The sequence below is a fragment of the Artemia franciscana genome, chromosome 2, assembly GCF_032884065.1.
Source record: "Artemia franciscana chromosome 2, ASM3288406v1, whole genome shotgun sequence".
NCBI classification, from domain to species: Eukaryota; Metazoa; Arthropoda; class Branchiopoda; order Anostraca; family Artemiidae; genus Artemia; species Artemia franciscana.
In genome coordinates, this window is record NC_088864.1 from 53,106,209 (window position 1) to 53,128,984 (window position 22,776).

The 22,776-nt window shown below is 34.1% G+C and overlaps 1 protein-coding gene across 2 annotated transcripts in view; it reads left to right on the plus strand.

The window, feature by feature from the left end:
• Nucleotides 1-22,776, plus strand: part of LOC136043567 (uncharacterized) — a 187,309-nt gene that overhangs the window by 77,473 nt on the left and 87,060 nt on the right. The window lies entirely within an intron of this gene.

Here is a 22,776-nt window from a genome sequence, read left to right on the forward strand (position 1 = left end):
CTCTGTAAATTAAGTTTATTTTTCTGTAGAATTGATAAAATTTATTGTTCCACCTGTGATTGTGGTGATGAAGAGACTTTATATCATAAGCATGTATGACGATACAAATTTTTATGAAATTCATCTTGGGTTCAAAAATTAACAAAATGTTTGCAATTCATACCTGAGATTCTAATTCATTTTTTTAAGCTAAGAATAATTTGTTTCTGATACTTTACCTCTATAAAAATTAGGAATTGATATTCTTAATTTTTGACGTGACTGGTGCAAACACTAAACAGAACTTTCAGTCCTGGATCGGCGCATGAGCATATATTTACTCTGACCTACTGCTATCTTCATGATACACGTCAATACACCTTAATTTAGCGTTAATTTTTTAAGAACATGAAAAACATTTACTCTTCTTCTAGTGACGTTCAAGTTCAAGTTCCTTTTATTATCAATATCCATCCATTTATAAACAAAAAATATCCAAAAGGGCTCAATGGCCCGTTATTTGGGAAAAAAACAACAAAACAAAACATAAATAACTATTAAATACATTCACACTTAAAATATATTTAGAGTCTGCTCACCAATCCTCACCCGAATACAACTGGTCTCCGCACCACGTACATAAAAAAAAAAAAAAATACATCGAGGATCCGACACTCACACCACCCAAATCTAAATAATTAAATTCAATCTAAATAATTAATTAAATAAATTAAATCTTGATAACTAAACAATATAAATAACTGATCAATATTATAATTTAATTTTTTTTTTAATTAAAAAATTCTTCAACCGTTTCTTGAAGGAGCCTATGGTACAGGACCGTCAAATCCCAACAGGAATGGAATTCCAGGCATGTCTGACAGCAACTATCAGACCAAAGTCCGAGCGCACTGCAGGGGTGGATGGCACTAGCACATCATTCTTGTTTCTGGTTTCATAAGGACTGAGATTTCGAACAATTTCAAGAAGCCCGAAAAACTTGATGGAAGGTCTCCACGGAAATACTGAAATGCAATGAAAGAGAGGTGTAATGTATGAATATCTTTAATCTTCAGAAGTTCAACAGAAATATGGGTGATAGACTGAAGGATTTTTGCTGCTTTCAGTTGGAGATTATGTAAAGGTGTAAGTACAGATGGAAATGTTGACATCCACGCTGACGAGCAGTAGCATAAATAAGGGTAAATAAGAGAGAAGTATAATAGACGAAGGATAGAAAAAGGAAAGACTCGCTTCAGCTTCTGAATAATTCTAAGGCCTCGAGAAACCTTTAATCTCATTGACTGAATATGCCGTTTGAAAGATAGATTTATCCAGAAGTATCCCAAGGAATCGAATAAACCAGTCAGATGGGCGGGATATGGATCCCTTAGATGTTTTAAGTTCTGTCACTGTAGGGCAGCTTTTGCCTATGCGGGAGAATATAAGAAGAAACGATTTTTTTACATTCAAAGCTAACAAATTTGCATCAAACCAACGATATATGCTTTCTGTCATCAATTATAGCTTGATGATAAGAGATGATTCATCAGGTGCTGCAGCCCCCAGGCTGGTGTCGTCGGCGAATGCAAAGAGTTCTTCATGTTGACCAGGCGTATCCAAGGCTCCAACCACAGCATCTCCTTTCTGGCACAAATGACAACAGAAATCAGATCGTGGGCTGCTAAATAGTCGATAGAGGTCGTTGACATATATGAGGAAAAGGGATGGCCCAAGAACTGAGCCTTGTGGCACTCCATATTCAACTGGAACATGCTCATCAGAAGCTTCTACTGCAATGGATTGGCCAGTTAGGAATGAAGAAAACCAAGACAGAGCTTCTCCACGAACACCTTGATGCGACAACTTACCAATAAGTATATCGTGTGTGAGGCTGTCAAAAGCTTTCTTCACATCAAGGAATATTGCCGCAGGGATAAGGCCGAAGTCAAAATACTGTCGTAAAAATGAAGAAGCATATTACATGCGTGTTCTGTTGAGCACTTCTCCCGAAAACCAAATTGGTGCCGATGAAAAAACTTCTTTGCGTCTAGGAAACTCAGATAACGCTTTAGCATAGCCTTTTCAAATATTTGAGAAAAAACAGACAGAAGAGATATAGGCCTATAGTTCCCCGGGTCCTCCCGGTCACCTCCTTTAAATAGTGCTATCACTCGTGCCAACTTGAGACGCTGAGGGAATATTCCGAGCTTGAATGACTGGTTAACCAAGTGGCATAGTGGTGTAATAATTGAGGGAAGAATCTGTTTAATTAATTTTGCAGGAATTTGGTCAAATCCAGATGAAGAATTTTTCAATGACGAAATTATTATTATCAGTTCCTGCTCCGTAACTGACTCAAGAACCATCGACTTTGCACAGGAAGGACCGAGGAACTGCTTCCAAGATCTAGAACTTGAAGAAGGAACCACACTTAACGCCGTTGTTTTCCCAACCTCAGAAAAAAATTTAGTCATCTGATGTCGCACTTGGTCTTCGTCCAAGAAAAGCTGATTCTGAACATTAAGTGGTTTAGGGAGCTTTCTAGGTCTTGCCGATGGTTGCGTAACTTCCTTAATTACATCCCAAGTTTTCTTAATATTTTTGCCGGAATCCGCAAACCTTCGGGAAAAATATGTAATTTTAGCTTTTCGAATCAGAGTTTTAAGCATCTTCCGGTATAGTTTAAAAGCCTCTAATTTAGTATCACTTGGTCTGTTCCTATACTCTTTCCAAAGGTTCTGTTTCCTCTTTATTGACTTCAGTATTCCAGCTGTAGTCCATGGGGCTATGGGTGTTGATCTCTTAGAAAGACTTGGTTGGGGTGTTCGGCAATGGTGGATAAATTTCTCCTTTACTGTTTCATAAAAAAAATCGAATACCTTATTATAATTTTCTAAGCTCACCCTATCAGGTATTGTAAACTCCCATGACGTAGTGAATAAATCTTTGAGCTTTTCGATGTTTGCTGGTGTATATTGGAATCTTGGCTTATTATCAGGGGCTATTCCGCCCCTGAATAGAACATTTATCTGATCTGATTGTCTAAATGAAGAAGTTGTCTAGAAATTTTTATTTTAATCTTAATTTTATATTAATTTATCTTATTTTTATTTAATGGGGATATTACAAATATCCCCAGCGAGGTTTGCAATTTTTGCCTGTTTTTTTAGAAGTGGCTTTTGTAAACAAGGTTATTATAATAAGAGTCGTGTTTTAAGTGAACTCATGGGTTAGGGGACCGTCATTATAATCAACTTTATACCACATTAATTCCCTAATTTGTAGCATTACAAATAATAGCAGTAAAAATTAGTCAACTATTTTTATATATTTCTATATCCTTTTTCGGTTCAGTTTTTGCCTAATAGAGTTCTAGCTGCAATTTTGCACAAGAGTTCCTGAATTGCGCTTAAATTTAATTAAATAAAAAAGAATTCAGCTATAAATAAGGAGGAACATTAAAACTTAAAAAGAACAGAAAAGATTACATATATGAGGGGGTTCTCCCCTCGTCAATGCCTCACTCTTTACGCTGAAGTTCAAATTTCGTTCCAATTCTTTAAGAATGTCCCCTGAATCACAAAGGTCGTTTAATTGAAAAAATTAGTTTTTTTGAAAGTACTAAAAAACTTTAGCGTAAAGGGCGAGGTATTGACGAAAGGGCAAACTCCGTCATTTACGTAATAATTTGTTTGTTTTAATTTTTAATGCTGCTCCTTACTTTCACTTGAAAAAACTAGTTTTTTATTTAATATCAAGATAGATTGAACTAGAAAGTAGAAGATGAAAATAAAAGAGGTCAAAACATTTTAATCTGAATAGTAGAGCATCGTTTGAAGTCAGTACGTATTACAATAAATGCAGAAACTGTTCAGAATATGCTTTGTTTTCAGTAAAGTGTTAGTTACACTCTACTCTCTGAGTAACTACAGGGGGCGACACACAACCTTCCAGAACCATAACACCATTTGGACTGATTTCCGTTGGCTTAAGACTCAGGAAAACTTTGTTCGTTTTTTTTTTTACTTTTCATTTATATTAGTTTACTCGAAACTTGACATCACCCTTTAATTTTCACTGTTAATGTTTTCTAACTAGTGAAATCTCTCGTTCTTTGTTTCTTATATTTTAAGCATTAAAAACAAGAGCTCATATGACACTTGTGACGAAGTAAGAAGTGCCAAGAGCCTTCAGCCACCCAGATGATCGAATTGGGGAAACAATTGTTATCAAGTCAATTTGTGCAGGTCCCTGACATGCGTACCAATTTTCATGTCCTATCACGTCAAAAAACACTGAACTCGCCAAAGCAGTGGACCTCCCAACTCCCCTAAAGAGAGCGGATCCGGTCGGGGTATATCAATCACGTATGCAGGACTCGTGCTTATTCTTCCCACCAAGTTTCATCCCGATCTCTCCGCTCTAAGCGTTTTCAAATATTTCAGGCCCCCCCTCCCCCAATACCCCCAACTGTCAGTGGATCCGGTAGGGATTTAAAATAAAAGCTCTGAGACGTGATGTCCTTCTAATGTGAAATTTCATTAATATCCGATAACCCGTTCGTAAGTTAGAAATACCTCATTTTTTCTAATTTTTCCGAATTAACCGTCCTTTCGCTTGATTGCCGACGTTTCACGTTTTTCAAATTTTTATTCGAAAATAAACTAACAGTTTTGGGAAGGATTAACAAATTAAGCTGAATATTGAATATATAATGACAGTAGTTGCTGAAAGCTCACCAACTCAGGAATCTGTTTCACCCAGGCTGGATTTTAAGCTTTGACACCTCTAGGCCCAAGAGTTTTTGGCGCTCCGTTTTTGTAAGATTTTCGAGAAAATACCCTAAATTTTGGAAATAGTGAAAGCCACAGAACCTAGTGGGCCAATTGGTAAATTCTGGTCTGGTTTCACTGCACTTTTTATTTTATTTTCAGTGGTGTAGCAAGAACAAAACAAAATATTTGCAATAGCATTCCTTTAAGCAAAGCCCCAAATACTCAGTAGGCCTTATTCTTTCACCCTTAGAGAAACGGGCAGTAGCCATACTCTTGTTTGTAGTGAAGACGCCATTAAGTAGAAGTATATAACCCCTTTTCCTTGAAAACGACAGCTTACCCAAAACCAATCCTCAATCCAATTCTCATTTGTGTTTGAAGGTAAATTAATTTTGCAGAACTTTGTAGCCACTTATGTAAGAGTATGATAATTCTAAGTAAGATAATTAAATAAAAAAATAAAAAAAATTTAACTGAAAGTAAGAAGCGACATTAAAACTTGAAACGAGCAGAAATTACCCCCGTATATGAATGGGGCTGTTCTCTCTTCAACGCCGCGCTCTTTACGCTAAAGTTCGACTCTTTCTCTCAGCTCTTCTTTTTAAAACAGTGAAAAACTTTAACCTAAAGAGCGGGGCGGTGATGAGGAAGCAGCCCCTTTCATATATGAAGTAATTTCTGTTCGTTTTAAGTTTTAATGTCGTTCCTTACTTTCAGTTAAAAAAAAATTTTTTATTTAATTTCTGAACGTTTTTGAATCAATGCATGTTTTGATTTTGGCTCTCCACAGAGGAATAATTAAAACGAAATTTGCATATTATTTTTTTTTGGCTAAATGGCTTTCTCATAGTTTTGATCGAATGATTTTGGGGAAAAAAAAGAGCGGGGGAGGAAGTTTAGTTACCCTCCGATTTTTTGGTTGCTTAAAAAGGCAACTAGAACTTTTAATTTTTTACGAATATTTTTATTAGTAAAAGATATGCGTAACTTATAAATTAGTCTACGTAACAAACTTTTTGTTTTCATATTTTTATTACATATATGAGGGGGGTTCACCCCCTGTATTGTACCTAGCTCTTTACACTAAAGCTTAGATTTTGTCCCAATTTATTAAGAATGAACCCTGAATCACAAACGCCGTATAATTAATAGTTAAAATTACTAAAAATGGTTTTGCATAAAAAGCGAGGTAATAGTAGGAGGTGAGCCCCTGTGTAATAATTTCTGTCCTTTTTGAGTTTTAATGCTGCTCCTTACTTCCAGCTGAAAAACTTTTTCATATTTATTTTTTCATTGTTTTTTTTAAAATAATGCTAGAAAATCCTGCGCTCCCTTCGTGAAAATTTTCTTCCCCCATGACAAATTCCTCGATGAAAATCTCCCACAACATTTCCCCCTCTTCTCAACCCCTTTCCCAACCAAAAAAATTTCCTGAAAACGTCTGTACACTTCCCAATAACCATTACTATATGTAAGCACTGGTCAAAGTTTGTGACTTGTAGCCCCTCCCACGGAGACTATGGGGGAGTAAGTCGTCCCCAAAGACATAGTTATTAAGTTTTTGGACTATGTTGAATAAAATGGGTATCCCAGAATTTTGATCCGTTGAATTTGGGAATCTAATTAGCGTGGGAGGGGGCCTAGGTGCCCTTTAATTTTTTGGTCACTTAAAAAGGGCACTAGAACTTTTCATTTACGTTAGAATGAGTCCTTTTGCAACATTCTAGGACCACTGGGTCGATAAGATCACCCCTGGGAAAAAAACAAAAACAACCCAAGCAAATAAACACCCATCCGTGATCTGCCTTCTGACGAAAAATACAAAATTCCACATTTTCGTAGATAGGAGCTTGAAACTCCTATAATAGGATTCTCTGATACACTGAATCTGATGGTGTTTTTCTCGTTAAGATTCTGTGACTTTTAGGGGGTGTTCCCCCCTATAATGTGATTATTTTGATATAGTTATTGGTATAAAAATTTCATTTTTTAGAGTTTTAGTTACTATTGAGCCGGGTCACTCCTTACTACAGTTCACTACCACAAACTGTATGGTTTGTTATCAAACAATTTGTGGTAACGAACTGTAATAAGGAGTGACCAGGCTCAATAGTAACCGAAATTCTAAAAAATGGAATTTTTATACAAATAGTTACATCAAAAGAATGGCATTTTAATGCTGATTTTAAATATATAAGTTTCATCAAGATTAGCCTTACCTATCAAAAGTTAAAAGCCTGAGAAAATTTGCCTCATTGTAGAAAATAGGGGGAAACACCCCCTAAAAGTCATCCAATTTTAACGAAAATCACACCATCAGATTCAGCGTATCAGAGAAACTTAATGTAGAAGTTTTAAGCCCCTATTTACAAAAATGTGGAATTTCGCATTTTTGCCAGAAGACACATCACGGATGCGTGTATGTTTGTTTTTTTTCCCAGGGGTGATCGTATCGGCTCAGTGGTCCTAGAATGTCACAAAAGGGCTCATTCTAATGGGAATTAAAAGTTCTAGTGCCCCTTTTAAGTGACCAAAAAATTTAAGGGCACTTAGGCCCCCTCCCACGCTCATTTTATCCCCAAAGTCACCGGATCAAAATTCTGAGATAGCCATTTTATTCACCATAGTCGAAAAACTCCATAACTATGTCTTTGGGGACGACTTACTCCCCCGAATTCCCCGTGGTAGGGCCTGCAAGTTACAAATTTTGACCTGTGTTTACATAAAGTAATGATTACTGGGGAGTGTATAGACATTTTCAGGAGGATTTTCAATGGAGGGGGCGCAGGATTTTCTAACATTATTGAAAAAACAATGAAAAAATAAATATGAAAAGTTTTTTCTACTGAAAGTGAGAAGCAGCATTAAAACTTAAAACGAACAGAAATAATTACGCATATGAGGGGTTTACCTCCTCATAATACCTCGCTCTTTACGATAAAGTATTTTTAGTAATTTCAACTATTCATTCTACGACCTTTGTGATTCAGGGGTCATTCTTAAGGAATTGGGATAAAATTTAAGCTTTAATGTTAAAAACGAGGTATCGACGAGGGTTGAGCCCCCTCATATACGCAACGAAAGCATACGAATACGCTACGTGATTTTCACTACGTAATTTAATTAGTAAGTTACGTATATTTTTTACTTATGAAAACGCTCGTAAAAAATTATAAGCTGTAGTTGCCTTTTTAAGTAATCAAAAATTGGAGGGCAACTAGGCCTCCTCCCTCCCTCCTTTTTTCTCAAAATCTTCCGATTGAAACTATGAAAAAGCTATTTAGCCCCAAAAAATTAATATGCAAATTTCGTTTTAATTATTTAAGTGCGGAGAGCCAAAATCAAATCATGTATTAATTCAAAAACGTCTAGAAATTAAACAAAAAACAAGTTTTTTTAAATGAAAGTAAGGAGCAAAATCAAAACTTAAAACGAACAAAAATTACTCCGTATTTGAAAGGGGCTTTCCCTCCTTAACGCCCCGCTCTTTCCGCTAAAGTTTTTTACTGTCTTAAATATAGAGTTAAGAAAAAGACTAATTTCCTGTTCGTTTTAAGTTTTAATGTCACTACTTACTTTCATTAAAGAAAAACCTGTTTTTTTTTGTTTAATTTAAGTAAGAGAATGAATCTTTTACCGTTTGGACAGTAGCCACACTCTTGTTTGTAGTGAAGACACCATTCATTAGAAGTACATAACCCCATTTTTTCGGAGAGAACAAGGGAAAAGAACTTTTGGAAAGTTTTTTTTTCATTAATTTTTACTCGTTTTTTTTTATTGCAAAAGTTTCAAGTTTTTAAAACACTCCTTATTTCAAATAAGATTTTTTTTTTTTAACATCAAACTTTCATCCGAGTATCAAAACTAGTATCAAAGTAGTAAAGGTCCAAAAAAAAAGGACCAAAGTTAACAAGGTATAAAAGTAAAAAAAAGTATCAAAGTAAGATAAGATTTATTCACTATGAAATACACATACAATATTACATTTACTGTAAGGTTTCAAATTCCTCTCCCCCAAGAAGAAAATCTTTTGTAATTTTTTCACTATAGGTATAAATTTCTAAGTGTTTGGTGTGAGAGGTAGTATACCAGCTAAGATTTGAAACACTAGGTAAGGTGTTAAAGTACCAGCTAAAATTGGTAAAACACTAATTTTAATTTGTTTGCGCAGGGAGAAGTTATTAGGGCAATCTATATTACTTTGTTAATTTTGCCTGGTTGATGAAATTACCAAGTGACAATCCCACAAGTTCTTGCAGACCTACTCTTCATCGGGTAAAACCTTGCTATCTACATTGAATGATGGTTATTTTAAGCACCGCAATCAGCAATCCGTATCCCCGATACTAAAAGAGAATCGAACCAAGTACTTAAGAACCAAAATTAGTCTTACTGTGGACAGTAAGTGTCCATCGAATTGATTTTAAGTGACGCAGCTTGTGGTGCAGTTTCTCACCCTAAACAAAGAGAAATGATCATTTCTGACCAAAATTCTATGTAAATCTATGTAAAAAAGCAGATACTTATTAATTGTTGTAGACTTTGTCATCCTAAGCCTTCTCTTGCACATAGTGCCAACTGTAGTTTGCTTTCATCTGATGTCCTTGTTTGTTTGGCTAATGACAGCATACTTTGCAGTTTCGGGAAATTGCGAATCAGCGCTTCGATTAAATTTGGATAATTTGTTTGAGGAAGTAATTTTATGGTTTTATGCTAATTACCTTACTCTAAATTTTCCTAAATCCAGTTTTTTTTCATATTTTCAAGTGAGTCTTAGATTTATCCCCAGTTATCTGAAATTCACCAGCCAAATGGGATAATCTATATAGATAACTTCGAAGACCACACTGCCTTTCCATGACGAAAGTAAAACAGTTCAAAATAGGGATGATACCTTTTTATTGACAGTGAAATATAAAATTATTTAACTGGATATTTCGAACACATATATAGTGTTCATCATCAGCAGTAATAGCAATAGCAGTATAGTAGAGTTTTACTGCTGATGATGAACACTATATGTGTTCGAAATATCCAGTTAAATAATTTTATATTTCACTGTCAATAAAAAGATATCATCCCTATTTTGAACTGTTTTACTTTCGGATAATTTATAGATCTAAGGATCAATATGTTGGTGTTTTCAGCATTCTTGTTGATAGAATCTTGTCTTTCCAACGTCAAATATATTTGATTAAAATGAAGATATGCAGGAGTCTATATTTTAAGGAAACTTAAACATACTTTTCCTGGATCAATTTTGAGAATAATTTTTCACTGCTGAATCCGATCTTACGTTTCTTACTGTCCGATAGTATGGATGTCAGCTTTCCTTCACTGTTAAAACCACTTGCTAAGGTTTACAATAAAATTAGATACCTTATTAAGAAAAATAATCATTCAGGAGTTATTTCATTACTTGATCTCGAGTCACTATATATTCTTTCATGTGCATGTTTTACTTTTTCTGAGCTTCATGGTGACACCCTTCTTCCCCGAAGCGTTTCGCCATCTTTTACCTTTGATCAGAAAAATTATAATTATTACAATCCCAAAAATCATATTCAAGTTCGTTTTACTCCTTGTGTAAGGTCAGATTTTAATCCTTTAACTACGAGTCAAATTGTGTTGAATAAGTTGCCCGAATCAAACAGTTTGTGGTAACGAACTGTAGTAAGGAGCGATCCGGCTCAATAGTAACCAATACTCTAAAAAATTGAATTTTGATATCAATAGCTACATCAAAAGAATCGCATTTTAATGCTGATTTTAAATATATAAGTTTCATCAAATTTAGTCTTACCCATCAAAAGTTACGTGCCTGCGAAAATATATTAAGTTTCATCAAATTTAGTCTTACCCATCAAAAGTTACGTGCCTGCGAAAATTTGACTTATTTAGGGTAATAGGGGGAAACACACCCTAAAAGTCGTAGGATCTTAACGAAAATGACACCATCAGATTCAGCGTATCAGAGAACCTTATTGTAAAAGTTTCAAGCTCCTATCTACAAAAATGTGGGATTTTGCATTTTTTGCCAGAAGACAAATCACGGGTGCGTGTTTTTTTTTTTTTTTTTTTTTTTGTTTTTTTTTTTTCCAGGGGTCATCGTATCGGCCAAGTGGTCCTAGAATGTTGCAAGAGGGCTCATTCTAACGGAAATGAAAAGTTCTAGTGCCCTTTTTAGTGACCAAAAAATTGGAGGGCATCTAGGCCCCCTCCCACGCTCATTGTTTCCCCAAAGTCAACGGATCAAAATTTTAAGATATCCATTTTGTTCAGCATAGTCGAAAACAATAATAACTATGTCTTTGGGGATGACTTACTCCCCCAGAGTCCCTGGGGGAGGGGCTGCAAGTTACAAACTTCGACCAGTGTTTACATATAATAATGGTTATTGGGAAGTGTACAGACGTTTTCAGGGGGATTTTTTTTTGGTTTTGGGGGTAGGGTTGAGGGGAAGGGGCTATGTGGGAGGATCTTTCCTTGGAGAAATATGTCAGGGAGGAAGAAAAATTCAATGAAAAGGGCGCAGGGCGCAGGACGAATCTGGTCACGTTAGAAAAAAACGTCGAATTCAGAGCTTAATATACAATGCTGGGTGTTCGGAGCCTCTCTATTATGGAGTATAATTTGAAAATAACGCAACTATACGAGCGATAAAACATATATACCACAACCATAACTCAACTAACGAAAGAACTGCTAAGAGATAACACAACTATAAAGCGAAAACAGGTGAAAACTAATGGGAAAATAAACGAACTAAGAGGTGGAAGGGGCCCAGAGAAAAAATATAATCTTTTTCCAGTTTTGAGCCTAACTTCCGCAAAGGAGTAATAATGTCAGAAGCCCCGAAATACCGAATTATTTTCTTTTTCCTATAAGACCGGGGTAGATGAAACAGAAACTTACAATAGCGGAAATATAATATACACAATTCAGCCAGATCTTGTCTTTTTTTCAGGATAGGTGAAATACCAGATAGGAAAAGTATTGAATGGTCGCAAAAACTAGTGTATAGCAATTCAAGCGCTTTTCGAAACTAATGACCACGATTAGGTACTATTTCACCATAACGCGCTTTAAGTTTTCTTTAATATGCCGTACAATCAAACAGTTCGTGGTAACGAACTGTAGTAAGAAGCGACCCGGCTCAATAGTAACCAAAACTCTAAAAAATGGAATTTTGATACCAATACCTACATCAAAAGAATCGAATTTTAATGCTGATTTTAAATATATAAGTTTCATCAATTTTAGTCTTACCCATCGAAAGTTACCGGCCTGAGCAAATTTGCGTTATTTTAGAAAATAGGGGGAAACGCCCCCTAGAAGTCATAGAATCTTAACGAAAATCACACCATCAGATTCAGCGTATCAGAGAACCCTACTGTAGAAGTTTCAAGCTCCTATCTACAAAAATGTGGAATTTTGTATTTTTTGCCAGAAGGCAGATCACGGATGCGTGTTTATTTTATTATTTTTTTTTCCCCAGGGGTGATCGTATCGACCAAGTTGTCCTAGAATGTTGCAAGAGGGCTCATTCTAACGGAAATGAAAAGTTCTAGTGCCCTTTTTAAGTGACCAAAAAAATTGGAGGGCAAGTAGGCCCCCTCCCACGTTAATTATTTTACCAAAGTCAACGGATCAAAATTCTGAGATAGCCATTTTATTCAGCGTAGTAAAAAACCTTATAAATATGTCTTTGGGGACGACTTACTCCCCCACAGTCCCCGTGGGAGGAGCAACAAGTTACAAACTTTGACCAGTGCTTACATATAGTAGTGGTTATTGGGAAGTGTACAGGCGTTTTCAGGAGGATTTTGTGGTTGGGGGGAGGGGTTGAGAAAAGGGAGATATGCTAGGGGAACTTTCCATCGATAATTTGTCATGGGGGAAGAAAATCTCCATGAAGGGAGCGCAGCATTTACTAGGATTATTTAAAAAAAAAAACAATGAAAAAACAAATATGAAAAAGTTCTTTCAGCTGGAAGTAAGGAACAGCATTAAAACTTAAAACAAACAGAAATTATTACCCATTCGAGGGGATCACCTCCTCCTAATACCTCGCTCTTTACACTAAAGTGTTTTTAGTAAATTTCAACTATTTATTCTACGGCTTTTGTGATTCTGGGGTCATTCTTAATGAATTGGGACAAAATTTAAGCTTTAGCGTAAAGAGCGAGGATCTGACAAGGGGGCGAACCCCCTCATATTTGTAATAAAAATATGTGAATACAAAAGTTCTTTATGTAAGCTAATTTATAAGTTACGTAAATCTTTTACTAATAAAAAGATTCGTAAGAAATTAAAAGTTCTAGTTGCCTTTTTAATTAACCAAAAAATTGGAGGGCAACTTGGCTTCCTCCCCCGCTCTTTTTTCTTAAAATCATTCGATCAAAATTATGAGAAAGCCATTTAGGCAAAAAAACAAAAATGCAAATTTTGTTTTAATTATTCCTCTGCGGAGAGCCAAAATCAAAACATGCATTGATTGAAAAACGTTTAGAAATTAAATAAAAAAAACAAGTTTTTTTAACTGAAAGTAGGGAGCAACATTAAAACTTAAAACGAACAGAAATTACTTCGTATATGAAAGAGGCTGCTTCCTCATCAACGCCCCGCTCTTTACGCTAAAGTTTTTTACTGTTTTAAAAAGAAGAATTGAGAGAAAGAATCAAACTTTAGCGTAAAGACCGGGGCGTTGATGAGGAAGCAGCCTCTTTCATATACGAAGTAATTTCTGTTCGTTTTAAGTTTTAATGTTGCTCCTTACTTTCAGTTAAAAAAACTTTTTTTTTTTTATTTAATCAGCTCGAAGGCGCTCCACTCATTTGGCTTCTTAGAAGTTAATATATATATATATATATATATATATATATATATATATATATATATATATATATATATATATATATATATATATATATATATATATATATATATATCAAACAGTTCGTGGTAACGAACTGTAGTAAGGGGCGACCCGGCTCAATAGTAACCAAAACTCTAAAAAATGAAATTTTGATACCAATAGCTACATCAAAAGAATCGCATTTTAATGCTGGTTTTAAATATATAAGTTTCATCAAGTTTAGTCTTACCAATCAAAAGTTACGAGCCTGAGAAAATTTGCGTTATTTTAGAAAATAGGGGGAAACGCCCCCTAAAAGTCATAGAATCTTAACGAAAATCACACCATCAGAGTCAGCGTATCAGAGAACCCTACTGTAGAAGTTTCGAGCTCCTATCTACAAAAATGTGGAATTTTGCATTTTTTGCCAGAAGGCAGATCACGGATGCGTGTTTATTTGTTTTTTTGTTTTTTTTTGTTTTTTTTTTCCCCCAGGGGTGATCGTATCGACCCAGTTGTCCTAGAATGTTGCAAGAGGGCTCATTCTAACGGAAATGAAAAGTTCTAGTGCCCTTTTTAAGTGACCAAAAAAATTGGCGGGCACCTAGGCCCCCTCCCAAGCTAATTATTTTCCCAAAGTCAACGGATCAAAATTCTGAGATAGCCATTTTATTCAACGTAGTCGAAAAACCTTATAACTATGTCTTTGGGGACGACTTACTCCCCCACAGTCCCCGTGGGAGGGGCAACAAGTTACAAACTTTGACCTGTGCTTAAATATAGTAATGGTTATTGGGAAGTATACAGGCGTTTTCAGGAGGATTTTTTTGTTTTGGGGGAGGGGTTGAGAAGAGGGGGATATGCTGGGGGAACTTTCCTTCGAGAATTTGTAATGGGAGAAGAAAATTTCCAAGCTTTTTCAGCTGGAAGTAAGGAACAGCAATAAAACTTAAAACAAACAGAAATTATTACCCATATGAGGGGCTCACCTCCTTCTAATACCTCGCTCTTTACGCTAAAGTATTTTCGGTAATTTCAACTACTTATTCTACGGCTTTTGTGATTCAGGGGGTCATTCTTAATGAATTGGGATAAAATTTAAGCTTTAGTGTAAAGAGCGAGGTACTGACGATGGGGCGAATCCCCTCATATATGTAATAAAAACATGAGAATACAAAAGTTCTTTACGTAAGCTAATTTATAAGTTACGTAAATCTTTTACCAATAAAAAGATTCGTAAAAAATTAAAAGTTCTAGTTGCCTTTTTAATTAACCAGAAAATCGGGGGGCAACTAGGCTTCGTCCCCCGCTCTTTTTTTTCTCAAGATCATGAGAAAGCCATTGAGCCGAAAAAAAAAAATATGCAAATTTCGTTTTGATTATTCCTCTGCGGAGAGCCAAAATCAAAACATGCATTGATTCAAAAACGTTAAGAAATTAAATAAAAAAACAAGTTTTTTCAACTGAAAGTAAGGAGTGACATCAAAACTTAAAACGCACAGAAATTACTTCGTATATGAAAGAGGCTGCTTCCTCATCAACGCCCCGCTCTTTACGCTAAAGTTTTTTACTGTTTTAGAAAGAAGAATTGAGAGAAAGAGTCAAACTTTAGCGTAAAGAGCGGGGCGTTGATGAGGAAGCAGCCTCTTTCATATACGAAGTAATTTCTGTGCGTTTTAAGTTTTGATGTCACTCCTTACTTTCAGTTGAAAAAACTTGTTTTTTTTATTTAATACATATAAAGTCTGAGCTATATGACTCTGTAAGCTCAGGATGATTCGACCCAGCTCTAAATGGGTACCTGGAGAAATCTGGGGGAAAACACGAGAAGTGTTGAATGATTTACCCCCAACTACACATTGCACTCCTGGCCGAAGGCAGAGAATCAGCAAGTCGATACCTGCTGACTCCTCCTGCAGAAGTCCCCCTAACTTGTATTGCATAGCACCATGATTTCTAAGATTTTTTCTGGGATTTTCATTTTTCAGAGATAATTCTCTAATAGCCTACATTTTGATATAAACTATGCTTAAATAGTGGATCTGCTGGTCAACGCAGGTAATAAGGATCAAAATGTGAAGGAATTTACATCTTTCTGCTTAGTCATTTTTGGCTTGAATTAAAGCTATAGAAATCAAACTAAAAAAATAGTAAATTCAGAAAAACTTTTTCGAATAATGAAGGTAAATTTGATTAAATATTAAAAAAAAAGAGAAAATAGTTAGGCCACCTTAGTCTTAGCATTTTATCAAAATGGCGTGTTAATATGGAAGTTCACAGAGTTTAAGGTATGAAATTAAATTAAAGGAAATTCTAGCATTAAATAAAAAAGGTAAGAAATGAAATTATGAAATTATAAGATTAATTCCATATGGAATATTATGCATTATCTTTTTTTCTAAATTGATAAATAACTGGATGGTAAGTTATTACAGGTGAAAGAAATGTTCGAAAAACATGATAATCAGATATTAATGGTGTTAGTTTAGACGGATTTCTTATTATATTCTAAGAAATCTAATTAAAAAGACGAGCTTGAACCACTAAAAAATATTTAAATTGCTAAGAATTATAGACAACCTATTTATGATGAAGTAGCCCAGTGACAAAAGAAGAAAATAAATCTTAGTTAAAACAAAATAAAAATATGTAATTCTGGGGCATGAAGCAACAGTTTTAAGCCAAATAGTGTGATAGCTCTCAGAGAGCAAAATGATTCTGAATTATGTGACTTTGTGGAAGTTTATTTGGAAGACTTTCAGTTTTAAATGGTGCTTTCCCTTACGGTGGTGCTTGGCGTAAATGAAGTAAAGAAAATAACAGTTGTAACTAAAATCAGTGTCACAGGGTTTCTCAATTGTACCGATTCATTTCTTAAATGGCCAAAAGTAAAAATATCTCTTTTTTGGATGTAATATTCTTTCATTAGTTTGAGGGAGAAAATTCTGGTAATAACACAGATGAACTACAAATGACATTAGTGCTCGGGTTTATGTTTCAGAATTATAAGACATAGTCAAATTAACGAATTAGTTTTTTTTGTAGCTCTTTCCATATAATTTTTTTAATATTTTTGTGCTGATATATTTTAAATAAGAAACAGATAAAATAATAGTAATATAATCAGATTTGAAATACAAAAAAGATAAAATGCCATTTCTCTGTCCGTTATAAATTAGTCTCTGCATGTGTTACTGTGAAAGACAAAAATTTGGTAAATTTCAACCTTCACTGGTGTATTTCAGAAATTATTTCTTATCTGTTTGGATTCATTCAGCTTTGCCAATCAGATTTGTCAGTCTTATGCAAAGTTTAATTGTAAAACCCAAAGCTAGATTAGGTTAAATTAGGTTATAAATATTAGAAACGGGTTAGAAACCTAACCTAGCCTGTCACCATCTAATTTGCATAAAATTCACAATGCTGACTGGTGAAACTGACTAAATCCAAGCAGAAAAAAGGAATTTCGGACATTCACCGGTGAATGTTGACATTTTCCAATATCGGTCATCCACGGTCTCCACGAGGGTGCTCAATAAATCAGAAATAGTTGTTGTCTTTATTGATGTATCGGTAAGAAATTACTAATAAATTCATTAAGTTGGTTTTTTGGACCATTTGCTATTTTTTACAGAAAAAGAAATTGGGTTTGGCAATTGTGGCTTTAAATATTCACATATGTTGTTTTATTGTACTTAGTCGTTCGTCTTTGTTATCTAAAACTGTACCATATTTGTTTTCGCTATTGTTTGTATTTTATCTAATGAAGTTTCCATCTTTAAAATCGACATGCAAAGTAGCGTGTGAAACCTCATTACAATTATTTTTTTTGCAACAGTAGTCATTATGATATTACTGGCTCCACTCCTGTTTTTCCTGGTATTTTTGGACATTCAGTAATTTTATTTTAGGCCCTTGATCATATCAAAGTGTTTTGTTAGTGATTATATAAAGATCTTAAGGTTGTCTTCAGCTTCACTTGGGGTGGTGATACTGCATGTGGACGTTGAGTGTGGTTGAGACAGTTTTATACTCTTTGGAGGTTATTGGGAACAATTTATTTTTCTAAGGACATCTCATCGATTAGGCACACTCCTTGCCTACTGAAGGAACATTTTGTCTCCTAAGTTTTTAAATTATTATGTGTGGCCCGGACTTCAACCACAAAAATAGTTAGAGTCAAAGTCTTTAAAGACTAGGGCTTTGGAGTCCGACTCGTTAATGTAACTTAGCACTCTTAATAGTGGGAGTTGGTGAAAGTAAGCAAGCAGTGACTTAAAAATTTTCAAACTTGTATCTAGTATTTCAGGATTTCATGACTTCATCCTTAAAATGAAGGGATCAAGAGAACCGTTGAATTTGGCCTCCTGGGAATTCATTTCTCAGTTTGTATTCTTATAATTCTCAACTTGATTTGACACTGTCTCTCTGCGTTAGAAAGCTGAAACTAATTTTTAGTTTTTTTCTATAATAATTTCGGTGGTTAAGTCAATATTTTAGAAATATTTTAGAAAATTTAGAAAAGTATTGGAAATATTTAAAAGTAAACTAGTTTTGTTAGAAACCTCAAACATGTCACAACCACTCATAAGAACTTGTAAGCGTTAAGTATCTCGTTCCTATGTCTCAGGTTTTTTTTTTTTATATGCTCCCCAGGCTCTAGTATATACTCCCCAGGGGTTATCCTGTTCGTATTCGTCGAAAATAAAGTGGCGGGTTGCGTAGACAATTTTGTTTGAAAACCGACTATATATTTACAATTTTCTTTTTTCTTAATCACGTAGTAAATAAAATAACAACGAAAATTTTGCTGTCTATATAAATCATTTAATTTAGAAGTTAGTTTAGTGGTTATAATATATTTAACAGTGTTACGCAAAAGCTTCTCGGGTTCAACTTTTCGTAAATCAATTTTCAATAAATTCAGTATTGGGAATATAAGAAACTAGCTGTTGGGGTGGCGCGAAGCCCCCCCGCGCGCATAAGTCGTTACGCGTCATTGTAGTTGTGTCCCTGTGTCCCACCTGTGAATATAGAAAGATATATATATATATATATATATATATATATATATATATATATATATATATATATATATATATATATATATATATATATATATATATATATATATATATATATATATATATATATATATATATATATATATATATGTTTATAACTCGTCATTTGTGTCCCAGTCTCCCAGTCTGTAATTTCTCTTTGAGTGCTGCGGTCGTCATTTATATTCCCTGTGTCCCGGTCGTCATTTTTGTCCCGGTCGTCATTTGTGTTCCGGTGTCTCGGTCTGTAATTTCTCTCTGAGTGTCCCGATCGTCCCTGTGTCCCTGTCGTCATTTGTGTCCCGGTGCTTTGTTGATGGTGATTGTTAGTCGAACATTCCTTGTGTCCCGCCATGTCGCTGCCTTTGCTGACGTATTTACATATGTATTTGATTGCCTTTACGGAGTTACAGTATTCAACGTTTATGTGTGCATTAAATGTTTTTGATAATAATGGGGAATATGGAACAACCCACTGGTTATCTACTTCGATAGTGGTACCGTTACGCTTCTTTATTATTGATGTTTTACCGCCATCTTCAGTCGATCTTCTTCTATATTGTGGGTAACCATCATTGCCAGTAATTGTGTTGGATACTAAAAGTCGAGGAACGCTTTGTGCACCTTCCTTTGGCCATGCCTGGTGAATTTTCATTCAGTGCACCGCAAGGTCCATGTATCATATTTTTTCAACAATATCATATAACCCCTTATCGACATTTTCATCAGGTATTTCAGCGGAAATCACATCATCAATTTCGTTAGAAGTAATTTTATAATGTAGCCAGATTAGTATATGTGCGTGTGGCAAACCTCGTTTTTGCCATTCTACTGAGTACATCCATCATTTGTGTCCCGATATCCCAGTCTGTAATATCTCTTTGAGTGTCCCGGTCGTGATTTATATTTCCTCTGTCCCGGTCTTCATTTGTTTCCCGGTCTCACCAAAAACGTACTCATCACGTAACCCACCAAAAATAAACCTGATAATTTTGGGTATCTGTTTTAAGGTTTTCTCATTACTTTAATCTATTGTCAAAATATATAGAAATATTTGTGCAATCACCAGTTTTTTACATTTTAAGCAATTTAATAATAATTTCTTTTTGATGTTAATTGACAATTTGACAAATTTTCTTTGAGCAGCAAGCACTCTAAACTTCAACAATATTCTACTAAACTTCCAACTTTTGGTTTTCTCTTTTCAGGTTTTCGAATTGCTTTAATCCATTGTCAAAATATATTGAAATATTTGTGCAATCACCAGTTTTTTACATTTTAAGCAATTTAATAAAATTTAAACCTCATTGCTCAAACTTGCTGCTGATAGTTCCTCGGCACGCTTTCTTTTCTGACTTTCTCTATCAGCAGCAAGTTTTTTGGCATAGACTCTTTGAGCATCTTCATCAGTCATTGTAAACTTAAACATTAATAGATTTCTACGTGAACATATGTCTTATATAACTTGAATGACGTCACCGTCAAAGCAAAAATGACGGTAACTAATTTCATGACTTAATTTCAGAACTTAATTTCTGTGTTGACTGACGTCATGAAATTAATTGTCGTCATTTTTGTTATGACGATACTTAGTATATTGTAAAACACATCCAATTCAAAAACGAATGTATACCGGGATGACGACCGGGACACAGGGAATATAAATGACACAACTACAACGGGGACGCCGGGGGGCACAGGGGGATATAAATGACGACCGGGACACCGGGACACAAGGAATATAAATGACGCCCGGGACACTCAAAGAGAAATCAGAGACTGGGACACAGGGACACAAATGACGACCGGGACACAGGGAATATAAATGACGACCGGGACACAGGGACATTACTACAAAGGGGACGCTGGGCTGCACAGGGGGATATATAAATGACGATGGCGACTCAGGGAATGGTCGATTAGCAATCACCATCAACAAAGCTCAAGGGCAATCATTAGAATCATGAGGTATAGATCTGAATACGGATTGTTTTCCCATTGACCATTATATGTTGCATGTTCAAGAGTCGGTAAACCTGACAATCTATTTATATGCACAGACAATGGGACAGCAAAGAATGTTTTATATTCGCAAGTTTTACGTAGTTAAAAACATATATATATATATATATATATATATATATATATATATATATATATATATATATATATATATCTATATTCACAGGTGGGACATAGGGACACAACTACAATGGCGCGTAACTAATATGGCGCGTAACTAATATGGCGCGTAACGACTTACGCGCGCGGGGGAGCTTGGGGGGGGCGCGAAGCGCCCCCACCAGCTAGGTGTTGGGGTGGCGCGAAGCGCCACCCCAACAGCTAGTATATCTATCTATATAAAAATAAGTTGTCTGTCTGTCTGTGGATGGATCAGGTGACGTCACCTGAAAAAACTGGATCAGGTGACGTCAAAACTGAAAAAACTAAAAAAAGGCAAAAACTACAAAAAAAACTAAAAACTAATAAAAAAAATAAAAAAGCTAAAAAACTAAAAAAACTAAAAAAACTAAGAAAAGGCAAAAACTACAAAAAAAAACTAAAAACTAATAAAAAAGCTAAAAAACTAAAAAAACTAAAAAAAGGCAAAAACTACAAAAAAACTAAAAACTAATAAAAAAAATAAAAAAGCTAAAAAACTAAAAAAACTAAAAAAACTAAAAAAAGGTAAAAACTAAAAAAACTAAAAACTAAAAAAAACTAAAAAAAAAGGAAAAAACTGAAAAATAAGCTAAAATAAAGGTAAAAACCAATAAAAAACTAAAAAAAACTGAAAAAACTAAAAAAAGGCAAAAACTACAAAAAAAACTAAAAACTAATAAAAAAAGTAAAAAAGCTAAAAAACTAAAAAAACTAAAAAAACTAAAAAAAGGTAAAAAACTAAAAAAAATAAAAAATAAAAAAAAAACTAAAAAAAAGGAAAAACTGAAAAATAAGCTAAAATAAAGGTAAAAACCAATAAAAAACTAAAAAGAAAAAAAGGAAAAAACTAAAAAAAATTTTCATCTAAAAAACTAAAAAAAACTAAAAAAGGTAAAAACTAAAAGAACTAAAAAAGAAAAAAATAAATGACGAAACTCAAAGAGAAAGCGACCAGGACAAAAGGAATGTTCGATTAGCAATCAACAAAGCACCGGGACACAGGGAGTATAAATGACGACCAGGACATAAGTAAAAAAAAAAAAACTATCTATATATATAAAAATAAGTTGTCTGTGGATCTGTGGATCGTGGATCAGGTGTCGTCACCTGAAAAAACTGGATCAGGTGACGTCAAAACTGAAAAAACTAAAAAAAGGCAAAAACTACAAAAAAAACTAAAAACTAATAAAAAAAATAAAAAAGCTAAAAAACTAAAAAAACTGAAAAAAGGCAAAAACTACAAAAAAAACTAAAAACTAATAAAAAAGCTAAAAAACTAAAAAAACTAAAAAAAAGGCAAAAACTACAAAAAAAACTAAAAACTAATAAAAAAAATAAAAAAGCTAAAAAACTAAAAAAACTAAAAAAACTAAAAAAAGGTAAAAAACTAAAAAAACTAAAAATTAAAAAAACTAAAAAAAAGGAAAAAACTGAAAAATAAGCTAAAATAAAGGTAAAAACCAATAAAAAACTAAAAAAAAACTGAAAAAACTAAAAAAAGGCAAAAACTACAAAAAAACTAAAAACTAATAAAAAAAGTAAAAAAGCTAAAAAACTAAAAAAACTAAAAAAACTAAAAAAACTAAAAAAGGTAAAAAACTAAAAAAAATAAAAAATAAAAAAAAACTAAAAAAAAAGGAAAAAACTGAAAAATAGGCTAACATAAAGGTAAAAACCAATAAAAAACTAAAAAGAAAAAAAGGAAAAAACTAAAAAAAATTTTCATCTAAAAAACTAAAAAAAAAACTAAAAAAGGTAAAAACTAAAAGAACTAAAAAAGAAAAAAATAAATGACGACACTCAAAGAGAAAGCGACCAGGACAAAAGGAATGTTCGATTAGTAATCAACAAAGCACCGGGACACAGGGAGTATAAATGACGACCAGGACATAAGTAAAAAAAAAATTTAACAAAACTAAAAAGAAGGTAAAAACTA